The sequence below is a fragment of the Dasypus novemcinctus genome, chromosome 4 (assembly GCF_030445035.2).
Source record: "Dasypus novemcinctus isolate mDasNov1 chromosome 4, mDasNov1.1.hap2, whole genome shotgun sequence".
Taxonomy (NCBI): Eukaryota; Metazoa; Chordata; class Mammalia; order Cingulata; family Dasypodidae; genus Dasypus; species Dasypus novemcinctus.
Genome location: NC_080676.1, coordinates 44,437,707 through 44,451,085, shown reverse-complemented (window position 1 = coordinate 44,451,085; position 13,379 = coordinate 44,437,707). Strand labels below are relative to the sequence as shown.

The 13,379-nt window shown below is 42.1% G+C and overlaps 1 non-coding gene across 1 annotated transcript; it reads right to left on the bottom strand.

The window, feature by feature from the left end:
- Positions 1-12,018: 12,018 nt before the first annotated feature.
- LOC111760542 (U6 spliceosomal RNA) lies at positions 12,019-12,125 on the bottom strand. The gene has a single exon (XR_002794195.2). It is a non-coding gene; the product is annotated as a U6 spliceosomal RNA (small nuclear RNA).
- Positions 12,126-13,379: the final 1,254 nt, after the last annotated feature.

Genomic DNA, 13,379 nt, shown 5'->3' with positions numbered 1-13,379 from the left:
TGGCTCAAGTGATTGGGCTCCCATCTACCATATGGGAGGTACCATATGGGGGCCTCCTGGTGAAGGGAAGCTGGTTTGTATGGTGAGCTGGGCTGAGCAGAGACCTGGCTTGAGTGGAGTGCTGGCCCCTGCAAGCATGCTGGCCCACGTGGCAAGCTGGCCTGAGCAGAGAGCTGGTGCAGCAAGATGATGCAACAAAAAGAGACAGAGGAGAGACAATAAGAGATGCAGCAGACCAAGGAACTGAGGTGGTGCATGAGATTGAATACCTCTCTCCCACTCTGGAAGGCTCCAGGATTGGTTTCTGGTGCTGCTTGAAGAGAAGACAAGCAGACACAGAAGAATGCACAGTGAACTGACACAGAGAGCAGATAATAGATGGAGGTTGGGGGGAGTGGGAATAAATTAATAAATCTTAAAAATTGAAAGACTATCCATGATAGCACCCTGGGAGCTAGTTGTTTCTTGGCTTTTAATTACAAGGGAATTTAAAAATAAAGTGCAAAAGGGACAGCCTGTCCCCTGCTCCCACCCTGCCTTTCGCTTCCTTACACTTTGCCCGCCTGTTCCTCGTAACCTCCCTGTATTATGGCCCTTCTCAGCAGCAGTTTGTGCTGCTGCCTCCCTCCACCCCTCCTCCCAGCCACTGTTATCTTCCCCCTCCCAGCCGATCGCTGTTCTCCCCGCCTCATTTCAACCGCCCTCATCCCGTATCCGCCCCGGCACAACCTCGGAAACAACCCCCTCTGCCATCAATGGCTTACGTCATAAACCGCAGGTCCGCCCTTGCCTCTGCAGCCAATCCTCAGCTGCCCCGCGGACATGCCCCTCCCACAACCTCCCCGCCTCCATGACACTATAAAACCCCATGTACTTCCCGAATAAAATCAGAACTGCGCATAGACCTCGTCTCCGTGGTTTTTCCTCCATCGAACCGCGCGTCCCCCAAGCCTTGAGCCGCCCGCTGCCGCCCCGGTCAGGCCGTGGCGTAGGCCCGATCCCCGGCAGCGACTCGCCTGCAGTGACCCGCCTGCAGTGCCGCAGCGGAGGCCAACACAGCCAAGGCAAATCAATCTCACCAAGCCTATTTTCTTATCTTGAAAATGGGAAAAATGAGATTATCCTTTCCTGTTCACTTTATATTCATTGATCAGCTCAGATCATGGATGGGAAAGCTCTTTGTCAATTTTGTACATAATTGTTCTTTATTATTGTAATGTACCCATAAAATCCAAAAGAAGGGTTAGAGAGCTAATTACATAAAAAGAAACCATTATTATTTTTAAAATGTATCTATATATCTAAAGAGAAATAGTATATATAATATATGCCACTCTTAATAGCCAAAATCATATTTTCTCTTAAAAATTTCTTTTTACCAATTTTTTGTTTTGTGATGCACATTTCTATCTGGTCCTCTTGAGTTTATATTCCTGTATGCATTGGTCTGCTTCATTCTTTAGACTTTGATGATTAGAAAAAAATGCTCCTAAGAATACATCGATGAAAGATACTTTATAAGAATGTCCATCTTCAGACTCAAATTTAGCCTGACCAATTAATCAGTGATTTCTATGGCAAACGCATAATGTTTTCCCTGATCTATTTCCTATTCTTCCATTCCCACTAACACGACAGTTACAATGTTAGAGGAAATTAATAATTATGATCAAAGTATTACCTTGTACATCTGGTATTTGAGTGTTGTTTTTTTTTCATTACCCAATAAACTTTCCAAACAGCAATCTTTCCATGCATCAGCATCTGGAGCAGTTATCTCCTCAGAGAACTAGCTCTCCAGCAGCCAGTTAATTAATGGATTAAAATGCAAAGTGAATCCTCACTGCCAAGAAATCTGTAATGACAGTGGCTGTGTCAGATTGGGTGCTATGTGATGAGGCCCAAAGGAGCAGTGATGCTTAGTGTTGGGTCTGCCCCTTGGTTAGGGCTATAATCACCAGAAATGAATGAGAATAGAATTTATCACTCAGGACACTTACTTATGGGAAAACTCAGAACATCTCCTTGCTCTTTAGTGAGAAGGCCATGGGCCAGAGGCCTACCCTTTACCATGGCTGTGGTCTTTTACATGGCTTGAAATCACAAAATTGTATATGAAGAAGGAATTTAGAGCTTGACTCCCCAGAGACCACAGATGGCCTTGAGTCTCTGAGTGCCTCCAAGTGGCATGCTTGCTGTAGAAGCTCTGGAACAAGAAGGCTTATCTCCAGACTTATTAGGACAGCATTCTTTCCATTCCACCAAGACAAGTGTATGACCCTCTTCATCCTTCAGGCTCTCTGCCTGGCAGAGCAGGTGGAACCTCCTGCTCCCATCAGTGGCAATGACAATGGCATTGGTGTGTGGCAAAAGAACCCATCTGTAAGGTGTGGCTGGAACTTGCAGTAGGATCAGGGTGAGAGACTCGGGCACCTGCCCTCTTGTTATAGCAAAATGAAGCAACTTCCTGCTTCAGTTCAGCATAGGTTGCCTGAGGAGAGAGTTTGGGGAAAGGGAAGAAAATAGAGTTAGCTAAGAAGGGAAGTGAGTGGAAATGCAGGGTACTCTTTTTCAGTGTAGACTCCAAACTGTTCCTTTGGCTGTCAGAAGGGACAATGTCTACCACAGGCAAGGACTGTATCCTGCAGCTGTGTGGTGGTTTGGAGCTAAATGTACCCCAGAAAAACATGTTCTTAACCCATTTCTGTGGGTGTGAACCCATTGTAAGTAGGACCTTTTGATGAGGTTAACTCATTTAAGGTGTGGCCCAATTAAATTGGGATGGATCTTAGTCTTATTTCTGGAGTCCTTTATGAGTATAATGAAATTCAGACAGAGAAAGGGAAGCCACAAAAACAGTAGCCAGAAGCTGACCATCAACAGAATACGGAAGAGAAGAAAGAGGCCAGGAGAAGCTGCCGTGTGCACTGCCATGTGACAGAGAAGCCCAGGACACCGCAATCTTCGGGAAAACATTGCCTTGATGATACCTTGATTTGGACAGTCTCCTAACCTCAAAACTGTGAGCCATTGAATTCCCATGGTTTCAGCCAGCCCCTTGCATGGTTTTTGCTTGAGAAGTCAAGGAAAGTAAAACAGCCTTCCTTGAAGGTCCCTAAAAGTCCACAAGCCTAGGCCTTTGTGGTATGTTCATTTGAATTGTTGAAGAAAAAAATGACAGCATTGCTTCCTCCTCACCCTTCAACTCCCCAACCACCACACAGAATTTGACCAAACCCATTTTAACTGCTCAAAGTGAGGAGGTAACTTTGAGTTGCAGAGGAAAGGGAACTTTAATTTAGTCTTACATTTGTCAGTCTTGCCACTGACGCTCAGTGTTGCTGAAGAGATGCCAGAAGCTGAAATTTGGTTTTTGTAAGCCTTTGGGATTTTCTAAGGAGAATGGGGTTAATAAATTGAAGCTGGTGCTGTTTCTTAGAGAACTTTGAGACAAAGGAATACTTGGGTCAACAACTTGCCCACCACTGAGTTGCACCATCTGCTTGTTATAGTACATTCCTGGAACTCCTCTGCATCTGGTAAACAGCTGACACAAGAACAGCTTCTCCCTGACACTGCTCCTTTTATTGGTGACCTCTTGGTCAACAACACCGAGAAACACTGTTAAAGCTCAACAATGACCTCATGGTCTTTGCTCCCATTTTTTATGTCAACCTCATAAGCCTCCCTCAGCACCCTGCAAATGAGCAGCAAATGGCTTTGAAGGCAATGACAGAAACTAGCACAAACACTGTTAGAAAATGATTAACCCACACACATTAAACAGACACAAACTGAACAGAAAGATGCCTTGCAGAGTATTGTGGCCATTTAAGCATAATTGATCGAAAAAATGGCTAAGAACAGAAAATTTTAATAGACTTAATTTAAATTGAGATGACTCAAGACTTGCAAACAAAAATTTTCTGCATGCAGCAGCCCCACTCAATTCAGATTGAATTGTCCAGTGATTGATTAATTTGGAAGAGTGCACATGGAAAAATTGCCACAAATCCACATCTGTCAAAGGAATTTGCCTCATATTGTCAAACCTCCCTGGAATGAACAGCACAAATCCAGGGATCTGACCACTTGGTAAGTCACCCCTTGTTCTCTGATGAGGCACTGCCCTCATTGCCATATATCACAAGGATCAGGCTAGAAGAAAGAAAAGAGTTCACATCACTAGTCATCCTGGGCATTACAGAGCCCTATATTAAATTTTGGAAATGATGTTAACTTGAGATCAAAGGATCATGAAAACTGAGGGCAGAGAAATAACAGCTGACATCTGAGTATTTGCTTTAGCCTGGACTTTGTTCTAAGCACTATAGCCACATTATCCCATTTAATCCCCACAAAAATCCCTCATGTCAGATACTATCTCCATGTTGCACATGAAGAGCCTTAGAGATTAGCTAATTTGTTTTACAGATAAGTCCCCAGCAGTTAAGCAAGACTTGCCCATGGTCAAATAGCCAAACCCTTGCAGAGGGAGCACGCAAACCAGGTCCCTTGACCTCAGTCTAGTGCTCCACATGCTTGTGAGTGGTTGGCATGCATTCCAGGAAGGTAGACTCTTCTTCCTTTCCAAAGCCATGGCCAGCAGGATACAGGATGCAGCCAGCCATCACCTGGCCCATCAGAAGTGGTGGCATGGCTGGTCTTTTTCTCACACTCTCTGTTAGGCAAGCAGGGACCTGAAGTTCTGTGAAGAGATACAGATACCTGAGTTGGAAAGACTGGTTGTCACCTGTCTACAGGCTTCTGTGCCACAATGAGGAGCACAAACTAAGAAGTTTCTTGTAGAATACTTAAAACCTCATCCTAACCTGGCAGAGAGGAGGCAAAGTGACAGAATCCAGAGAAACAAATGAGAGAAAAGGTTCAAAGGGGAGGGTGGATTGGAAAGACACCCATCAAACTAAAAACAGAGGTGACCTCTGAGGAGGTTCCTGGGTTGAAGGTAGTGCTAGAGAGGCATTCTAGCTTTAGTTGTGTTTTATGAAATTTTCCCAATGAGAATGGCCTTCGTATTTGTGTTTAATTTACAGTTAAAATGAAGTAGATGTTTTTAGAAAGAGAAGAAATAAATGAAAGGTAGGAACAGCTAGACTAGCACAAGCCATTGGTAGCATTTCATCTGGTACCTGTGGCCTCTAGTGTGGGGGAGGGGAATGAGAGAAGCCCTGATGGGCACAGCCCCAGTGAGCAGAGCTCCTTCCCCTATCCTGCAGCTGGTGGCCTTGGGTGTGCCTTCAGGATGGGTTGAGAGGTCCCACTGGCTTCTGTATACATCTGGGTTTGTCACCTTGGAGTGTCTGAGTCTCTCCAGGAGGCCACAGAGATACCCAGAGGAATACACCAATTCTTTAATCCACCCACTTAGACCCATTGAACTTAAAAAAGAAAAGGAAACAGACCTGTTTATTGGCTGCTACAGAGAGAATTAGCACCAACACCCTGTCCTGTGTTATTCCATCTTAATCCCACCTAGCACAGGACTCTTCTTAAGGTCCTTGCTGGCTCCCCCTATGCACAGATGTGGCTGGAGATGGAAATTGTAATGGCTTGTGGACACCAACTTGACTGCCCTGACCAACACTAAGGCTCATTTCCAGAAGTCCAGGAGCTCAGTTTGGGTCACAATGCATCATCCAAACAGGAGCAATATGCCATCCACAGAGGTCCCCCTTGGAGACATGGACTCCATTCATTTTAGTGTCCTTCCTCCCTGCCCTGTCACTCTATCCTCATCCCTACCACCCAACCTTCACTCACTCTCCTGTCTGTCCAAGAACTGCTCTTTACCAAACTCCCCTTCAAGTCAATTACAGCAAAGCTACACTTTAGTTCTCATTGGTTGATTTATTCCTAAAACCTACCCTAAGTAATAAGGATCTGACTATGATTGGTCCAAATGCCTTACTTTGCTTAGGGATACAAAGTTTAGCTGTGGCTAGAATTTAAAACATTTATGTGGCCGTTAAATAGTCTCTAATTTGTTTGCTCAAAACACTGCTTCTGAAATGAGATCATACTCAAGGGCTCAACCTTAATACATTCCTTCAATAAAGTCCTCATTTTTTCTTTCCTCAAGGTAGAATATCTTAGGAATTTTTATTGAATGGAGATTCAATACAATAGGTGAAATTTTGTTTAGAATATGAGTGAAAATAGGAAGAATAAAGATGTGAGGGTCAACAGACTTGGTAGAAAACAGAATGTTTGCAGATTAAACAACTGTCTCCTCCTGTCCTGAATGGTTGATAATCCAGTTATTAAATTGGCAAATAACTCAGACTATATTGCATATGAATGTAGAGAGTCAAACATCACAGAGATGACAAATTTCATCAGAACAAAACAGAAGAGTGTGGAATATAGCAGAAAGATCTGAAATCAGAAACCTGTATTCGTATGGGACTCTGACACTATCTAATTGTGAGGCCTTGAACAAACTACTAAATTATTTTTGAAAGCCAAATTTCATCTGCAAAATGATAATAATACCTATTTCAGATCCATTGTGAGGATTCCGTGAGACAGCATTCCTTCTCACTGTAAGAGTCTATAGGAATACCATTTATGAGAATCAGCATAAGACAACTATAACACAAATGAACAAGGTTCTAGCATTTTGAGTGCAACTATTTTGAATCTGAAAGGCTTGGACTTTCGGGACCTTTCAGATACTGCATGGGGAGGGGGCACATCCAAGTGATAGAGGCAAAATTTTTACATTTCATGTCACTTCTTCTTAATAGTGCTGCGTATAAACCTCCTACATTTCCTGAAATAAACCTACGAGCTCTCTTAAACCTAAATGCATACCCCTAAAAGTTAGCAATAAAGCAATGTCTCTACATGGGCTGAGGTGGCTAAAACTCACCAGCACTGACTCAAATCCCCCAAGATTTACCCTGTGGCAATGGGTCCTCAGCTGTTTCTCCTTGAAAACTTCTCTAAAGGATTGGGGATGACAGAAGGGAAATAAACACAGTGAATGCTACTAGATAGGCTAGATTACACGGTATAATTCTTTTTCTGGAATCAATAGGCCTAGAACCATTCTCAGAGGATACCAGACAAAGAAAATATGCTCCACCAATCCCTGCCTTTAAACACCACTCAATCCCCCAGATTGTCTCCTTTTTGTCTTGGGTTCACAAATTCGAGAAGAACACAAAGTAATCAGCCCACCATTTACTTATGACTTATATTTGCTCTGCCAACACAAATGTCGTGGTCATGGAGGGTACTCTGCCAACACAAATCATATGGAATTGGATAGCAACTGCCACATTAGAAGGAGCAGGCTCTCCAGTTTGACACAGAGCCCACACCTCCCTAGTACTGCGTGGAACTGAAACCAAGTGTCAGCTGCCCTTCATCACAATAAGCATGTGGCTGTTTTTCTCAGAGTAAAGAGAAATGTGAGACAGAATGTCTCCAACAAAATTGGAAAAACAAAAGATAGGTCAAAGAGAAATTTGTGCTTTAAGAAAAATGGACAAAAGCACATTTTTTTTTTAGTGTATTTTTATTACGGAAGTTGTAAATTTACAAAACAATCATGCACATCTGTAGAATTCTCACACAATGCCCGTTCACCAACACACCACACTGGAGTGGAACATTAGTCACAGATTATGAGATAATATCATCAGGCTATTACCAGTAACCATGGTCTTTAGTGTATATTTGCCATATTTTTTTCCATATCCTCCTATTATTAACATAGACATCTTTGTCATTGATATAAGAATATTACAGTATTGCTGTTAACTATAGTCCATATGTTATATTAATTGTATTTTTCCCATCTTCTCCACATTCCCACCACCCTGTAATAGTGACGTACATCCATTCTAGTTCACAGAAAGACACACTTGCATTTGTATTATCAACCACAATTCTAATCCACCTCTAGGTTCGCTGTGTTATTCAGTCCTTAGATTATTCTCTAACTTTCTTTTAATTGACATTTACATTGCTAGACTACCCTTTTCAACCACAATTCCATTTGTAAACCAGGTGCTACTCATTATAATGTGTCACCATCAACTCCACCCATTTCCATACTTTTACAGTCTAGTTATTTAAATCTTCAGCATACATTAAGCACCAGTAGTCCTTCTCAGTCCTTCTCTTATCTCCTACTAACTTACACTCTACGTTTTAAATCCATGCATTATTCTTCGTATTTAGTTCATATTAGTGAGGCCATATATTTTTTAAAGTGAAGAGCATGTGGCATTGTTTACTGCATAAAATATATCTGTGTTGAAAGAATAAAATGCATAGCTATTTTCACCATTCATGTAACCTGCCCCTTTAGACACTTAAGTTTGCTGGCATTTTTTGAAAGTTCTGTGAGCCCAACAAATGTGTCTATTTTCTTCCCAACTGATCCTAGACTATACAAGCACCCATACCTAGGAATGTTCAATAAATACTTGTGGCTATGGTGGTTGTTGTTTCTCTGTTCCAATGTATTTACATTAATTTCCCACCTCATCCCTCATAGGTTGTCGTTTGGGGAAATTTGATTTACTCTCTGAAACCTGGGTTCCAATCCCTATAGAATGTAAATTTCTGGAGGATAGGAACCTTATCTGATTAGCTCACTATTACCTTCATTCCTGGTACATAAAAGACAACCAAGAAATATTTTTTGAAGAGCTGAATGAATAACCCCAGTTTGCCACTGATTAGTCACGGAATATTGTTCTAAGACTTGGTCTTCTCACGGATAAAATGAGAACAATATTTTATACATATGGTTTTATAAGGATGATGTGTATAAAGTCCCAAAGTATGGCAGCTGTTCAATAGCTTAGAAAGTGGTGTTAAGAATTTTGTTGTTGATTACTCTTCTAAATCCTGCTTCATTTGTGAGGGTGCCTCTGGCCTTGCTGGCTATTTGTCAAAAGGTGGAAGATAACACTGGGATCTCTCACTGTTAAATGCTGCAGGGGAAGACGTTGGTGTCCTGCTGGTTTTTCTAGGGTGTGCAGTTGTTTACTAGCAGCGCCCCCATCAGAAAGTCTGTACTAATTGACGAAATGTTCCTCTCTTTCTTTCTCAGTGGGAAAGATACGATGGTTTTGAACTGCTTCCTAGAACTAATTCTAAGTATCATTGATTAAAAAGCAAATAAACAGGCTGATTCAACAAAAACAAATAAACAGGCTGATTCAACATGTTTTGACTAGGGTCAGGGGATCCCTGAAGTATCATCACCCTTTGAGATCTATTTGCTTTTCCAATGTCTTTATTAAAAAGCTTCAAAATGAAGGTGACTTTTAATCAAATGTAGCCTATATTCAATTATTAAAAAAAAATAATAATAATAGCAGCAAAAGCTGATTATGGGCCTGGCTGTTTTGAGCATTCCAGACACCTTACATGTAGTAACTCATTTTATTCTTAAACCCACCCTGAGAGGGAGGCACTATTCTGCATCCTATTTTATAGATGAGGAAACTATGTCATAGAGTGCTTAAGTAACTTTCCCAAGGTCACAGAGCTAAACAGGATGGAACCGAGATTCAAACCCAGACAGTCTGCTCCAGATATAAAATAGAAAAGGACTCTGGCACACTGTATACACTGCTTGTGGTAGATTGAGTTATGTACCTCAACAAGAGTCATGTTTGTTTGTTTTTTGCTATTTAGTCTTTTTATATTGTCTTTTTAAAAAGATAAATAGATCACACAAAATATTACATTAAAAAACATAAGAAGTTCCCATATACCCCACCTGCCCCCCCCCATCAACATCCCCTTTCATCAGTAAGCGCATTCGTTGGATTTGGTGAATACACCCTGGAGCACTGCCACACCACTTGGACCATAATTTATGTTGTAGTTCACACTCTCCCCCAGTCCATCCAGTGGGTTATGGCAGGATAAACAATGTCCTGCATCTGTCCCTGCAATATCATTCAGGACAACTCCAAATCCCAAAAATGCCCTATATCACACCTCTTCTTCCCTCTCCCTGTCCTCAGCAACTCCCGTGGCCACTTTCTCCACATCAGTGATACAGTTTCTTCCATTGCTAGAGTCACAACATGTTTTTAATCTTAATCACTTTGCTGAGGGTATGAACAGGACTTTTGAAGGTGTTACTTTTGGTTAATGTGTGGTCCAACTGATCAAGGTAAGCCTTAATCCATATTACCAGATCCCTCTATAAGCAGAAGAAATTTGGAAGCAGTCAGTCACAGAAGGCCACACAGCAAGAAGACGGAAGTCAGCAGAGATCACACACAAAGAGAGAGAGACAACCATGCAGCAGGAGGCGGAGATGGGAGCCAAGAACCCCACTGATTTGTCATTCAGTGATTGCCTCATGACGGCAACAGAGTTTGGGGAGAAAGCATGGCCTTGCTGATGTCTTGATTTTGGACTTCTAGCCATCCAAACTGTGAGCCAATAAATTCCTGTTGTTAAGCTCACCCATTGTGCAGATACATTATAGCAGCCTGGCAAACTGAGACAAAGCCTAACAGTGTCTAACTGAATTAACAAACAAACGTAACGTTCTGAAGAAAGCCTGAACTCAATTAGTCAATCTTTTAAGAGCACCTGCTGTGTGGATCAGTGGTAGTCTTTGGGTTGGGAATACAGCATTTGGCAAGATAGAGTCTCTCCTTTAAGAAGTTTGTATTGTACTGGGGGAGAGACAAAAATAAACATGTAAGCAAATAAAAATAAAATCTCCAGTTATTAATAAATGCAATGGACAAGGCACGGTAGAGTAATTATGATAATAAGTGATTGGGAGAAAGTACTACATTTGCTAGAATGGTCAGGGAAAGCTGCTTTAAAGGAGAGAGCACTGGTTTTGAGACTTAAATTATGAGAAATAACATGTATCCTAGGGAAGACTGTTCCAGATAGAGAAGAGCTAGCTTGGTGTGCTCAAGCAACAGAGTAGCTGCAACAAATGACAAAGATTAGGATGGAGGGAGCTGTTAAAAAGTAAATGAGGAACTAGATCATGCAGACCTTACAGGACAGATAAGGTGTTTGATTAATTCTGGTTTAAAAGAAAAGCAAAGAGAGGCAAATGTTTTGTTTTACCTTTTTTTTTTTGAGGTGCCAGGGCCAGGAATTGAACCTGGGACCTCGTATGTGGGAAGATGGTGCTCAACCACTGAGCCAAATCGGTTCCCCTAAATTGTTTTTTTGTTTGGTTGTTGTTTGTTTTTTTGTTTTTAGGAGGCACCAGAATGGAAACTGGGGCCTTATCGTGGGGAAGCAGGTGCTCAACAGCTTGAGTCATATCCTTTCCCCTGATTTACTTTTTTTAATTTTTATTTTATTTATTCATTTAAAAAAAAATATTACATTCAAAAAGTATGAGGTCCCCAGTTACCCCCACCACCCCCACCCCACCACTCCCCCCACAGTAACACTCTCCCCCATCATCATGACACATCCATTGCATCTGGTGAGTTCATCTCTGGGCATCACTGCACCCCATGGCCTGTGGTCCACACCATAGCCCACACTCTCCCACGTTCCATCCAGTGGGCCATGGGGGGACATACAATGTCCGGCAATTGTCCCTGCAGCACCACTCAGGACAACTCCAAGTCCTGAAAATGCCTCCACATCTCATCTCTTCCTCCCCTTCCCCACACCCAGCAGCCACCATGGCCACTTTTTCCACACCAATGCCACATTTTCTCGATTATTAACCACAATAGTTCATGAATAGAATATTATTAAGTCCACTCTAATCCTTATTGTATTCCTCCTTCCTGTGGACCTTGGTTTGGTTGTGTCCATTCCATATCTATGTCAAGAGGGGGCTTAGATTCCATATGGATACTGGATGCAATCCTCCTGCTTTCAGTTGTAGGCACTCTAGGTTCCATGGTGTGGTGGTTGACATTCTTCACCTCCATGTTAGCTGAGTGGGGTAAGTCCAATAAATCAGACTGTAGGAGCTGAAGTCTGTTGAGGCTCAGGGCCTGGCTATCATACTGTCAGTCCAGAGATAAAAATATGGAATGCTTCACGAATTTGCGTGTCATCCTTGTGCAGGGGCCATGCTAATCTTCTCTGTATCATTCCAATTTTAGCGTATGTGCTGCCGAAGCGAGCACTGATTTACTTTTTTAAATTTTTTATTTTTATCACCCCCTTGTGGCTTTTGTGTGCTGTCTGCTCTCTGTGTCCATTTGCTGTGTGCTCTTCTGTGTTTTCGCTTGTCTCCCTTTTTTGTTGTGTCATCTTGCTGGGTCAGTTCTCCGCAGTATCTGTGGGCTGGACGGCGCTCCGTGGTGCCTGCAGGCTGGGTGGCACTCTGTGTTGCTTGCGGGCCAGATGGCTCTCTGCAGTGTGTGGGCAAGCCTGCCTTCACAAGGAGGTCCCGGAACGTGAACCCAGGGCCTCCCATATGGTAGACGGGAGCCCAAATGATTGAGCCACTGCTGCTTCCCCCACTGATTTACTTTTTAAAAAAAGATCTTTCTGAGAGAAGAGAATGGAAAAAATGGAACAGGTTCTCAGGGTATTGAATGACAATATGAAACGACAAACTTATGCATTATTGATGTCCTAGAAAGAGAAGAGAATGGAAAAGGGGCAGAAAGAATATTTGAGGAAATAATGACTGAAAACTTCCCAACCCTTGTGAAAGACAGAAATATCAATATCCAAGGACAACACACCCCAAACAGAATAAATCCAAATAGACCTACCCCAAGACACCTTTTATTAAGAATGACAAATATCAGAGATAAAGGAGGAATTCTGAAAGCAGCAAGAGAAAAGAAAAGCATCACATGTAAGGGAATATGACCTCACATCAGAAACCATGGAGGTGAGAAGAAAGTGGCATGATGTATTTAAGGTACTGAAAGAGAAAAACTGTCAGTCAAGAATTCTATATCCAGCAAAACTGTCCTTCAAAAGTGGGGTGAGGGGAAGCAGATGTCGCTCAAGTGGTTGAACACCTGCTTTCCATGTATGAGGTCCTGTGTTCAATCCCTGGTACCTCCTTGAAAAAAATGAGGATGACTTCAGAGTCTTCACAGACAAGCAAAAACTGATAGAATATGTTACCAAAATGCCAGAATTACAAGACATACTAAAGGGAGTTCTGCAGCATGAAAGGAAAAAACAAGGGCGAGAGACTTGGAGAAGAGTGTAGAAATGAAGATTATTAGGAGGGATCAATTAAAGGGTAAAAGACAGAAAATAGTACGATATGACAACAGAAAGTCAAAGAGCAGAATGGTTGAAGTAAGTAATGCCCTTTCAGCTATAACATTGAATGTTAATAGCTTGAATTCCCCAAACAAAAGACTTAGTCTGATAGAATGGATTAAAAAATATAAGCCATGTAAGTGCTGCCT